Source organism: Mustelus asterias, chromosome 7 (assembly GCF_964213995.1).
Source record: "Mustelus asterias chromosome 7, sMusAst1.hap1.1, whole genome shotgun sequence".
Classification (NCBI taxonomy): domain Eukaryota; kingdom Metazoa; phylum Chordata; class Chondrichthyes; order Carcharhiniformes; family Triakidae; genus Mustelus; species Mustelus asterias.
The window spans coordinates 125,785,279-125,798,831 of record NC_135807.1 but is presented as its reverse complement, the minus strand read 5'-3'; the positions used below and the strand labels follow the sequence as shown (position 1 = coordinate 125,798,831).

At 48.9% G+C, this 13,553-nt stretch overlaps 1 long non-coding RNA gene across 2 annotated transcripts in view; it reads left to right on the top strand.

The window, feature by feature from the left end:
* LOC144495932 (uncharacterized) overlaps nucleotides 1-13,553 on the top strand; it is a 189,813-nt gene that overhangs the window by 167,201 nt on the left and 9,059 nt on the right. For both annotated transcript variants that reach the window (XR_013498358.1, XR_013498359.1), the window contains exon 6: nucleotides 303-656. This is a non-coding gene — a long non-coding RNA (uncharacterized LOC144495932). The remainder of the gene's footprint in view (nucleotides 1-302; nucleotides 657-13,553) is intronic.

The following is a 13,553-nucleotide window of genomic DNA, read 5'->3' as shown; positions in this document are numbered from 1 at the left end:
CGTGCTTCTCCTAGCTAAGACAGAACAGAGGTGTAGCCTGCTCCCCAGATTTTGGGTTGGTGTCCTTGAGTGGCTCGGAGCATTGGGTAAAAAACAGCACGAGGATTTGACTGCTCACCCCGCTGCTTCAGGCCAGCTTTGATGTTGCACAGTGCTGCTGAAAGCACTATTTCCTCAACTAGCCAAGACCGGAAGGAGTTAATATTTGTGGTGCCAATTCTACTTTCATGTCTTGCCTTGACAAATGGCCTTTTTCATTTGATTCATTTCTCTCCAATTTTCTCTCTCTCCCCGTCTGGCAGGCATTGAAAGGAGCACATATGCAGGGGCAGGTCATTTGAACTACTTTGAAGAGCAGTCAATGGTGCTGCGCAGGCAGGCACAGCAAGATTCCACACAAGGCAATGAGATGGATCACTCTTTCATCTGGCTTCGGTGCGACGCTTGAGGAAAGTAGACCAGACAAGATGCCGGCTCTTCCTCACAGTGTGTAAGAGGATCTTCCACATTCGCCATAACGGGCAGTCTGGAGTCTTTCAGAGGGCATTAGTGACAGTGCAGCATCCCCTCAAGTACTGCACTGAAGCATCAACCTGGATCGTAGGCTCTCAAGCCCTTTGGAGTGAGCTTTGAGTGCACAGTCTTCAGATGCAGAGGTGAGAGTGCCACCAACTAATCCAAACGGACACTTATGAGTGAGGCAATGGGTAATATTTGGCTTTGAGTCTGTCGCAGACAAAACCAATCCTTTATCACCTGATGTCCATGTGCGGGATCCTGGGTCTGGGATTTCAGGCCGACTTGACCTTCTCTCTAATCCACACTACTGTAGTGTATCAGATCAGATCGGCCACTCCAGCTCAAAGACAGGCACAGCTTGACTTAGCTGCTCACTGGCTAAACTTGTTACGCAACTGTTGATGAGACCATGTTTTTCAGCAATATCGCCATGATCACAATGTGGAGATGCCGGCATTGAACTGGGGTGGGCCCAGTAAGAAGTCTCACAGCACCAGGTTAAAGTCCAACAGGTTTATTTGGTAGCACAAGCTTTCGAAACACAAGCTGATGAAGGAGCAGCGCTCCGAAAGCTCGTGCTACCAAATAAACCTATTGGACTTTAACCTGGTGTTGTGAGACTTCTTACTGTTCCATGGTCACTGCCATCTTTGTAAGATGCAGAATCACGTTATTTAGTGCCCTTCAGTTCATTAAAGACCGCAGACAAATTGTTTATATCCAGAGCAATTATGCAAAGTATAAAATAGCAAAATCCACCCATTGGCCATGAGGTCTTTTCTTAAAAAAAAACAAAATTGTTAAGTTTAAAGTTTATTTATTAATGTCACAAGTAGACTTACATTAACACTGCAATGAAGTTAGTGTGAAAGTTCCCTCGTTGCCACACTCCAGCGCCTGTTCGGGTACACTGAGGGAGAATTTAGCATGGTCAATGCACCTAACCAGCACGTTTTTCGGACTATGGGAGGAAACCAGAGCACCCGGAGGAAACCCATGCAGACACGGGGAGAAGGTGCAGACTCCCGGTGACTCAAGCCGGGAATCGAACCCGGGTTCTTGGTGCTGTGAGGCAGCAGTGCCAACCATTGTGCCACCGTGCTGTCCCAAGTTATCCATTTCTATGTTTTTATGTTATAATTGGACTTTCAATCGTATATTCACTACGGTAACAATATATAATGTTATCATTTCATTGTGACATTGAAATGAGAGGAACCTTGGTATCTTTTTCACAATTTCATGCACGCAGCCCAGCAATATTATGATAGTTCAACTGCCAACGTATTTGTTGGTTATCAGTACTGATGCATGTGTCGCCATACACACCCTCCACCTGTCATTAAATAATAGTTGGGCCTTGGGTGGATCTCACACAACTCTCTGTTGTACTCTGACCTGGTGGTTGGTCTTGGAGGAAGTGTTTTCCCTTTGTTTGACAGAGAAAATCTTTTGAGCTATTCTTCCATGGCATCACTGGCAAAGTCACCATTTGTTGCCCATCCCTAGTTGCCCCTTGAACTGAGTGGCTCGCCACACCATTTCAGGGGGCAGTTAAGAGTCAACCACACTGCTGTGGATCTGGTGTCACATGTAGGCCAGACCAGTTAAGGACGGCAGATTTCCTTCCCTAAAGGACATTGGTGAACCAGATGAGGTTTTTTTTTACAACAATCTGCAATGGTTTCATAGTCTGCCATGGTGGGATTCGAACCTTGGTCCCCAGGTGCCCTGACAAAGGGTCATCCAGACTCCAAACGTTGGCTCCATTCTCTTTCCAGATGTGCTTTCAGAGCTGTGGAGATTTTCCGGAAGTTTCTGTTTTTGACCCCAGAGCATTACCCCAGGCTGTTGGATTACTAGTCCAGTGACAATACCACTGCTGCCCTCTCTCCGACATTCCGGTCGTGTGGCAGAATGGGTTAGTGCAGGGATGCCCACCTGTTGGAGCTGGGGCACGTCACTGTGAATGGCCCACATTGCGATTGTGCAATATTGTGAATATCCCCATATGTTAGACACAAACTAGAAACACAGAGATCCTCATCATTTTCCTCCTTCATCCCCTATAAGAGTTCCAGAGAGTCATGATCACACAGGGGGCCTCTCTGGCTGCCCGTATAGCAGTCTAAACATCCGCTCTATCCCCGTAGCCCTACCACTTGATTTCCTTCAAGTTCCTATCCAATCGGGGATTTTCACAGTAACTTCATTACAGTGTGAATGTAAGCCTACTTGTGACAATAATAATAAATAAACTTTAATAAACTTTACATTTTCCTTTTGAAATCATGGACTGTGGGGCGGCACGGTAGTACAGTGGTTAGCACTGCTGCCTCACAGCTCCAGGGGCCTGGATTCGATTCCCGGCTTGGGTCACTGTCTGTGTGGAGTTTGCACATTCTCCCCGTGTCTGCATGGGTTTCCTCCAGGTGCTCTGGTTTCCTCCCACAGTCTGAAAGACGTGCTGGTTGGGTGCATTGACTCAAACAGATGCCAGACTGTGGCGACTAGGGAAATTTCACAGTAACTTCATTGCAGTGTTAATGTAAGCCTTACTTGCGACTAATGAAATAAACTTTACTTTGTCTCCACTTCCAGCACACCTATAGGCAGCAAATTCTGGAAAGTCTGACTCATACTCCCATTTTCCCTCGTTCTCTCACTAGTTTTCTTACTCCCCCTCTTCTTGTTCCCTTCCTTTCCTCCCTTCACTCTCTCTATTTCCCCTCCTTTTTTCTCTTTCTCATTTCTCTTGCTCGATCTCTCTCTCCTTCTCGCATTTTCTCCTTTTTTAATTTGTCCCTCCTTCCTCTCTAATTCTCACTCTCTTTCAATCTCCTCTCTTCAGAAGATGTTTTCTCGGAGAATATGAGCAGTGAGAGAGATGCGGCGCGGGCCATTGAGGCAGAACGGGGAGCAGGATGCAATGTTTCCGCTCTCGTACGGTTGTTGGTCCTGGACTTCTGCATTCTCTGCGGTCAGAATCCAGAAAATTTTGAGTTAGCTTTGGCTGCAAACGCAAAGAAGGTGGGCGGCACGGTGGCACAGTGGTTAGCACTGCTGCCTCACAGCGCCAGGAATCCGGGTTTGATTCCCGGCTTGATGCAGTTTAGATTAATATTTTGAAATGCCTGAAATTCCTCATGCTTTCTTCAAAAGTCAGATCATCAAGATGAAGGTTTTGCTGGGCTCACTGGCATGTCATTTCCTCACCACTTCTTGAGGCAGGATGCAGTTTATCTTGACTGTCTGTGTGGAGTCTACACGTTCTCCCCGTGTCCGCATGGGTTTCCTCCGGGTGCTCCGGTTTCCTCCTACAGTCCGAAGATGTGTGGGTTAGGTGGATTGGCCGTGAGAAATTGACCCTTAGTGTCAGGGGGAATAGCTAGGGTAAATATGTGGGGATACAGGAGTAGGGCCTGGGTGGGATTGTGGTCAGTGCAGGCTCGATGGGCCGAATGGCCTCCTTCTGCACTGTCGGATTCTATGATTCTAAGGTGAACCGGAGTTTGTAGATTGCTCTCTCTCTTGGCTTTTGTTGTTACCATGCCAACCAGGTGCTCTGTTAAGATTAAGACAATGTGTCCACTTGGACCCTTTGCAAATACAAACTTCACAACTCTCTACGTTGAGCTTGGAGCTGTTGATTCCAGGCATTGTTCCCTCCCTCTGGTTCATACAAACATATAGATTAGGAGCAGGAGTAAGGCCACTCAGCCCCTCCTGCCTACTCCGCCATTCAATAAAATCATGGCTGATCTGACTGTAACCTCAACTTCACATTCCTGCTGACCCTACAATAACCTTTCATCCTCTTACTCATCAAGAATCTATCCAGCTCTGCCTTAAAAATAGTCAAGGGTTCTGCTTCCTCTGCCTTTTGAGGAAGAGAGTTCCAGAGACACACGGCCCTTTGAGAAAAAGGGATGTTCCTCATCTCCGTCCTAAACGGATGACACCTTAAGAGACCCTCGAATTCTAGATTCTCCTTTGAGGAAACCCCCCCCATATATTTCAATCACGTTCATTTTTTTATCCCTTCCCATCTCTCCCACAGTTGTCAACTGTGTCAAAGATCATAGGGGTGGCTCCCTGAATAAATAGTCATCCTCGACATTAAGGACTGGTGAGCAATTTGACCACAGAAGGCATCACAGCCGTTGAGATGCTGCCTGATTCAATTGTAATAAGGAACTTGCTTGGAGGGCAAACACCATGTGGATCATTTGGGCTGAATGGCCTGTTTGAGTGCATAACTGAGCTCCACCCTGTTCTCTGTAGGGGAACCATCTGCGGATGGCTAATACAAGGTATCATGTGCCCGGACTATATTAATTCTCCAGCCCAGAGTCAATGAGGCTAACTCGGGTGCCCCCCACTACTCCCAAGCTGAGGACAGCGCACCAATCTGTGGAGTAGCCCACACGGCACCAAGCATTTAGACTGTGGCAGTTTGAGATGGTCTATTAGCACCTTCTGTTCAAACAACATCCCAGCGTGTCCAGACAGTGGTGTGGAAGCCGGAGTAATCTCATTGTCTGTCACTGGTTTGCGACAGATTTGAGGAATCTCATGAATAACCGTAGCAGCAAGGCTACAACCTGTGATTGTTTATGTTGTGGAGATGCCGGCGTTGGACTGGGGTAAACACAGTAAGAAGTCTAACCTGGTGGTGTCAGACTTCTTACATTGTTTATGTTGGCATGGGGGTGTGAGAGGAGGTGCTATCAGTGTGAATACAGAGCCATAAATCCAGGCCTTATTCTAGCTGTAACATGTAGTGTAGGCAACTTTTAATTGATTGAAAACTCTGGGGGTGATTTTACCTCAAGGTGATGGCGTGTAACACGTGATGGCAACTTGTGCCTCCCAATAAACACCCCTCCCCAGTTTACCTCAATGAGGTGTTGGCAGGAAGCAGCCCAGTGTCACATGTTGAGAGGTTTGCTCAAGATCAAAATGACATTGGAGCTGGTTTATTTTTTTGCAGGGAAGTCGACATCAAAACACAATGACTAAAACACAATGAGTAAATGACCGTGCTAAATTCTCCCTCAGTGTTCCCAAACAGGCATCGGAGAGATTAAATGGCAAAGCTAGGTAGGAATGTTTGTTGTGTTTATTTATTAGTGTCACAAGTAGGCTTACATTAACACTGCAATGAAGTTACTGTGAAAATCCCCTAGTCGCCGCACTCCGGCGCCTGTTCGGGTACACTGAAGGAGAATTTAGCATGGCCAATGCACCTAACCAGCACATCTTTCAGATTGTGGGAGGAAACTGGAGCACCCAGAGGAAACCCACGCAGACACGGGGAGAACGTGCAAACTCCACACAGACAGTGACCCGAGCCGGGAATTGAACCCAGGTCCCTGGTGCTGTGAGGCAGCACTGCTAACCATTGTGCCACCGTGCCGGAGTGTGGCGACTAGGGGACTTTCACAGTAACTTCATTGCAGTGTTAATGTAAACCTGCTTGTGGCAATAATAAATAAAATACTGGTTGGCTATTTTTGTTGACAACAGCAGCTTTGTCAATAGCAGCAAGGTGCATTCACACAGCACCTTTAATGTCATAAAACCCAAGGTGCTTTAAGAGGGATGTTCACAAACGTAATTTGACACAGAGTTACATAAGGAGATATTAGAACAGGCGGCCAAAAAGGTCTTCAGAAGGGCTAGATTTTGAGTCTTAAATAGCGGGAGAAAAGAGTGAAGCTTTGGTACCTGGAGGTACAGCCAAGGATAGAGTGAAGTAATGTCAGACTTGTCAGGAGATCTGAGTTAGAGCAATGCTGATATGAGGAAGGGCTGGAGGAGGTTACAGGGATGGAGAGGGGTGCAGCAATGGTGGGAGATGGAGGGTCTGAGAACAAAGATGAGTTGACTTATTCCAGCAGTCATCAAGTCCCGCCATTGGGAATGAAAGTGGGAGCTGCCCCACTCCAGTGGGATTTGTGGTTTGGGAGGGTGGGAGGCTCATTTTACTGGGCAGACAATTCAAAGGCCTGGGCCCCTCTCCAGTTGGCACTGATGCCCCAACTCCCTCGGAGTTGCCTCAGCAGCACCACTGCTAATGGGGGCCATCACTGGGGCTGCTCCACAAAGCAGAGGGTTCCTCAGGGAGACCCTAGTGATTGGGGGGGGGGGGGGGTGGCACCTTTTGTTGTTTGCCCCATTGCCACCTCAGGAGCCCACTGGGAGGATTTACCCGGCGGCCTGCCTGCGTGCTGGTGAGTAAAATGGTCCTTCACTAAGCAGTTAATTGCCCCCATTGGCTGCCTGGGGGTGAGGTTTTGCTTGCTGGTCATGATGGCAGGGAGACACTGACAACCTCCTGAAGCCTTCCCGATATTCCCAGCTCTCTCGCCACTGCTTGCCACAGGGCACGGAAAATTCAGCCCGAGAATTTTGAAATCGAGATCTGAGCTAATACCTGTGAGCGTAGCGATGTGGGCTGAATGTTCGTGAGGCCAGAATGCACGCAAGGCCATTTATTGATTGCAAAAAGAATTTTAACGCACTAAGGATGTCATGTATAACTGGCATTTTGCAACTGAGAATTTCAGAAAAAGTGGAATGCATTCAGCACCCGTTCCGTCACTGGAATCTGCATTGTTTTTATAAAAACACAACTTTGTGACTCTGTAAAGCAGCTGACAAGGTGTGTCTGGTTCACATTGGACCTGTGACTTGGGTGGGTTGTGTTGAGATAGCATCGGGTTTTGAGGCGATCTGACCTCTTGTCGCGAGGGTCCAACTTCAGCCAAGATTTCTGTGCCCCGTCTACGAGATCTTTATCAAGTGGGAACCTGCTTGCGTTACTGGATTCTGAGCCAGTGGCAGCGAGGTCAGGGTGATCCTTCTGTGCTGGCATCCAGCTACTTGTTTTGTGAGATCCAGTTCCCACCAGACTGATGTGAATTGCAAATGAAGCGTGCCCTGGCCTGATTGTTTACCTCCCTTCTCTGAGCTAATCCGTAATGTGATCCCGTTCCTTGTGGCACAGTGGTTAGCACTGCTGCCTCACAGCGCCAGGGACCTGGGTTCAATTCCCGGCTTGGGTCACTGTCGGTGCGGAGTCTGCACATTCTCCCCGTGTCTGTGTGGGTTTCCTCCGGGTGCTCCGGTTTCCTCCCACAGTCCAAAGATGTTCAGGTTAGGTTGATTGGCCATGCTAAATTGCCCCTTAGTGTCAGGAGGATAAGTGGGGTAATGGGAATTGGCCCTATGTGGGATTGTTGTCGGTGCAGACTCAATGGGCCGAATAGCCTCCTTCTGCACTGTAGGGATACTGTGATGCTCATGCGCCAAAGTTGCCCCATTTTCACCTCACCTGCATGCGTGTCCCTCAAGGAAGCCTCAACTGATTGTGACCTAATGCAGAAACTCCCTTGTACCCTCAAACTGAGGTTTCTGAAGCTAGCTAAGGAAAGAAAGAATAATCATGTTTATGTCGCGCTTTCCGTGGCCATCAGATGTTGGAAAGCTGCGTTACAATCAATGGAATACTTTTTGAAATGTACCCACTGTCATAAGGCAGCAGATAATTTGTACACAGCAAGCTCCCACAAACAGCAATGTGTGAATGACCAAATCATCTGTTGTAGTCACGATGGGTACATATTGGCCAAGACACTAGGCGTGGTACTTTTCCTCGCAATAGTGCCTGGCAGGCCAGATGTGGCCCCAGTTTAATGTCTCATCCAAAAGACAGCATCTCTGGTAGTGCTGCATTCCCTCAGTAGCGTGCTCGAGAGTCAGTTTTGATTTTCTTTGTACTCGAGCTCGGGAGTGGGACTTGAACCTGGAATCTTGTGACTCAGAAGCTCGAGTGCTGGCAACTGAGCCACGGCCAACACTCGCTTAGCTGGGCTCAGGTATCTCAGCACAAACCTGCTGTCATACCAGGACCTTTACTGCTGGTTTGCACTCACTCACTCGCCCTACTCACTTTCACTCGCTCACTTACACTCACTCGCAACTTACACTCACTCGCATTCACTCACTTTCACTTTCACTCACTCACACTCTCGCTCGCCCTACTCGCTTTCACTCGCTCACCTACACACACTTTCACTCACTCACACTCTCACTCGCCCTATTCACTTTCACTCGCTCACTTACACTCACTCACTTTCACTCGCTCACACTCTCACTCGCCCTATTCACTTTCACTCGCTCACTTACACTCACTTTCACTCACTCACACTCTCACTCTCCCTATTCACTTACACTCACTCACTTTCACTTGCACTCATTCACACTCTCACTCACCCCATTCACTTTCACTCACTCACTCACACTCGCTACACTCACTCAAACTCACTCACCTGCATTCACACTCACTCATTTTCAAGTGCACTCACTCACTCACCTCTCAAGTGCACTCAAGTGTCTTCAGTGGACCCCTGCGGTTGTGTGAAGGAAGGTGTTTAAGGGGGGAAGTGTATAAGGCAGAGGGTTCAGACCAGTTTTGGGTCAGTTTGAGGAGTGGTGGGTTAATTCCTTCCCCCCTCTGCTCGTTAACACTGGAGATGGTCAGACATCTGAATAGGGTGTTGCGTATGGTAGTACAGCACATTGGGGATGAAGATTGCTCTGGGCATGATGTTTAGATGCAGCACAGAGCAGAGTAAATCAGGCCAGGCACGGTTTGCACCCAGTGTAGGGACTCCCAGCTGGAGTGTAGCTGAGAGCGGGAGTTGTGGTTTACATGAAGCTGGGAAGATTTCCACCCTTCCTTTTGAAGCTATTTGTTGTGTGATGCCAGGAACCGTTACTGCGTGAGTTTAGCCCAGCTGGTACATTCCACTCGATATCAGGAGCAGCGACTCCTGAGTCAGCTGCAGTGCTCAGATCCGCTCCCACCCAGCCCCTTTCATGTTATCATCTCCCAGCCTTCAGAACATCCACTAATCACTTTGGAAAGCAGGCAAGTGGCACAAGTACAGTGGCCGAGCTTAACTGACGAGGTTTCCAGAATGCTTTTGTGTACAAAATGCTAATCTTAACCCGTCCTGTGGTCTCAGATAAGCAGACGTCTCTCGGAGGGGGTGTTTGCCGAGCAAAGTACATTTGAGTGAATGCTCAGACTGGGCAGGAGAGACACCCTGGGCACAATTAGAAACTGCACCGCCTGAATGAAGCCATTTAAATGGATTTCTGCTCCATGGGGAGTTGGTCTGAATGCAGAAGGTGCACAAACTCATACTGCTGAGTTAAACTGGCTTGAATGATCTTATATTTGAGCACATTGATGCTATATTCCACAATTTCAGTGCAGAGTAGCTTCCCCTCTTTCTCGCCCGCTCACTGTGACTGGATTTAGGGGAACTTTGTACTCGTACGTCTTAAGACCATAAGACATAGGAGCAGAATTAGGCCACAATTGGGCGGCACGGTAGCACAGTGGTTAGCACTGCTGCTTCACAGCTCCAGAGACCTGGGTTCGATTCCCGGCTTGGGTCACTGTCTGTGTGGAGTTTGCACATTCTCCTCGTGTCTGCGTGAGTTTCCTCCAGGTGCTCCGGTTTCCTCCCACAGTCCAAAGATGTGCGGGTTAGGTTGATTGGATATGCTAAAATTGCCCCTTAGTGTCCTGGGATGTGTAGATTAGAGGGATTAGCGGGTTAAATATGTAGGAATATGGGGGTGGGGCCTGGGTGGGATTGTGGTCGGTGCAGACTCGATGGGCCGAATGGCCTCTTTCTGTACTGTAGGGTTTCTATGATTTCTATGATTTCACTCAGCCCATCGAGTCTGCTCCGCCATTCCATCAAGGTTGATATTTTTCTCATCCCCATTCTCCTGCCTTTTCCTCATAACCCCTTACTAATCAAGAACCTATCTATCTCTGTCTTAAAGACACTCAATGACCTGGCCTCCACAGCCTTCTGTGGCAAAGAGTTCCACAGATTCACCACTCTCTGGCTGAAGAAATGCCTCCTCATCTCTGTTTTAAAGGATCGTCCCTTTAGCCTGAGGTTGTACACGGGGGTTCCCGGGGGACAGCTCAGCATGCTGATACTACAGTGTCGTCCTTTGAATTTTGAATGAACCTATCTCGCATTAAGTTGATCTTTCTCCACACCCTAGCTATGACTGCGACACTACATTCTGCACTCTCTCCTTTCCTTCTCTATGAACGGTATGCTTTGTCTGTTCAGCGCGCAAGAAACAATACTTTTCACTGTATACTAATACATGTGACAATAATAAATCAAATTTTTGCCTGTATTTGTGAGGCAGAAAGTTAGCAAAATGTCTGGGCTGCCCTTTGCTCAACCGCATCCCAGTTTCTCCTGTGGAGTTTGGTGAGCTTTTCTCGTACCGGGCTGCCTCGAGTGAAGTCTGGGTAGACCCTCCCTCGTTGGAAATGAGCAGAGTGATTGCATTTCCCTCTGCTCTTCACATTGACGTCCGCCACCTCCCTCAGCGCCCGACCCCCTCGGACCTTGCTGTCTGTGTCACTGTCCCAGGCCCCAAACAGCCAGCGTCCTGTTGTCTGGGATTGTGAGCGGCCGGCAAAAGTTCCCATTCCACAAAATACTCCACACCTTCTGAAATGTTGCCTCTGGCAATCATAGAAAGTCGGAGCAGGAGGAGGCCCTTCAACCCTTGGAGCCTGCTCTGCCATTCAGTATGGTCATGGCTGATCATCCAACTCAATAGCCTGATCCCGCCTTCCTCTCCCCCCACCCCCTACCCCGGAAGCCAGAGTCATGTTCCCTGTCCCAACAGCTAGTCCGTAGAGGAGACCTATTCCACTCGGAGTGTTCAATCTGTTTCTTCCTCCTCCGCCCTACCGAGTATTCCCAGCATTTTCTGTCCTTTATTTCAGATTTCCAACATCAGCAGTTTCTTGAGGGAGGGTTAGGGTTAGGTTTTTGAGGTCGGACAGAGAGAGAGGACATGTCCCCTTTCTTCGTGCTCTGCCACTTTTCTTTTGGCTCACATCCAACCCTTGTTGCCATAACGACCTTTGCTAAACCGAATTCCTGACATGTAGCCTCTATTACATCTCTGTGATCCCTGCTCCACAAACCATTGCTGGACAGTAGCACAGTGGTTAGCACTGCTGCCTCACAGCGCCAGGGACCCGGATCTGATTCCCAACCCCTGTGATGCCTTGGCCTTATATTTTGGCTTGTTGTCTTCTTGTCTCCTGTGCCTCTTTTCCTTTCTTTAATATATTATTACTCCTGTTAGTTTTTTCTTTGTGGGGTTGTGAATAGGGGGTACCCTCGTGTGGGTGGGGTTGGGGGGGAGTTGTGGGGATGGGGAGAAGAGGAAAACAGAGTGATGGTCTGGTTTTGCTGTATTTTAGGTGGTTGGGGGAGGTGGTTGTTGAGTGGTCTGTGTTAGGGAGAGGGGGCTGTTAGGTTGGGGTTTATGTTTTTCTGGGGGTTGGGGTGGATGTCAAGGTGGTATCATAGAAACCCTACAGTGTAGAAAGAGGCCATTCGGCCCATCGAGTCTACACCGACCACAGTCCCACCCAGACCCTACCCCCATATCCCTACATATTTACCCGCTAATCCCTCTAATCTACGCATCTCAAGACACTAAGGGGCAATTTTAGCACAGCCAATCAACCTAACCCACACATCTTTGGACTGTGGGAGGAAACCGGAGCACCCGGAGGAAACCCACACAGACACGGGGAGAACGTGCAAACTCTACACAGACAGTGACCCAAACCAGGAATCGAACCCAGGTCCCTGGAGCTGTGAAGCAGCAGTGCTAACCACTGTGCTACCGTGCCACCCGTATCTATGTGTGCGTGTGTTGGAGAGTTTTTTTGAGGGTTTCCTGGCTGGGGAGGTTTTGTGTTTGTTGCTGAGTCGGACTCCGGTTTTTTTTGGGGAGGGGGTAGCAGGTGGGCTCCTCTGAGGAGGAGGGGTTCGGGTTGCAGTGTTAATGTATGCCTACTTGTGACACTAATAAATAAACTTTAAAAACTTTATCTTCTGTCACATTTTGAGTTTGGGAAGTCTGTATGGCAATGTTTATCATTATTTATTAGTGTCACAAGTCGGCTTATATTAACACTGCAATGAAGTTACTGTGAAAATCCCCTAGTTGCCACACTCCGGCGCCTGTTCGGGTACACTGAGGGAGAATTTGGCACGGCCCAACGCACCCTAACCAGCACGTCTTTCAGACAGAGGGGAAACTGGAGGACCCGGAAGAAACCCACACAGACACGGGGAGAACGTGCAGACTCCACACAGACAGTGACCCAAGCTGGGTATTGGACCCGGGTCTCCGGCGCTGTGACGCAGCAGTGCTAACCACTGTGCCACCGTCCAGCAATGGCTTGTGTAGCAGGCTGGAGGTGTAATAGAGGCTACATGTCAGGAATTTTGGTTGAGCAAAGGCCTTTGCGGCAGCTTTGATGGAGCAGCCGGCAGCAAGCTCCATTGGTGACTTGAGGTTTTGGGTGTTTGGGAGGCTGACAGCGAGAGACACGTGGACACGGTCACTGCTGAGGTTGAACACTTTTCCTTTACCACTGACCAGCACTCAGCAGCCGCCAGTTACTCACTGCACTATTATTGACACCACTGCTGTCAGCATGTGAGTTGGGAGGCGGGACCTGACTGTGGCTTTTAATATACGGGAGTCTCCAAACTCACTTCGGAAGAAAACTAGGGGCAGACAGTCTCCAGATTACAGCAGGATTATTTCTCTGCTTTAATACAGTGGGCGGAGGAGAGTGGACGTGACCCGACTCGGACAAACAATCTCAGCCGCTCACAGTGACGGGCAGGAGAATCGGCCAATCCTCTCTGTCTCGGCTGTCTCCAGCTTTTCCCATGAACCACCCCCACCCTCACTCCGGTGGGGGCTCTGCCCTGGGAGGGGGGGTGGGGGGTTGGTGGCCAGTTCAGGATGGGAACACTGTCCATTTATGGGGTTTAGTTACTGAGAATTGGGGAGGGGACTGGACGGAGCCAGGATTCTGTGTGGGCTCCCGACCACAAATTCTCGCCGCTAGTTTTATTGTTGCTGACCTCTTTCACTGG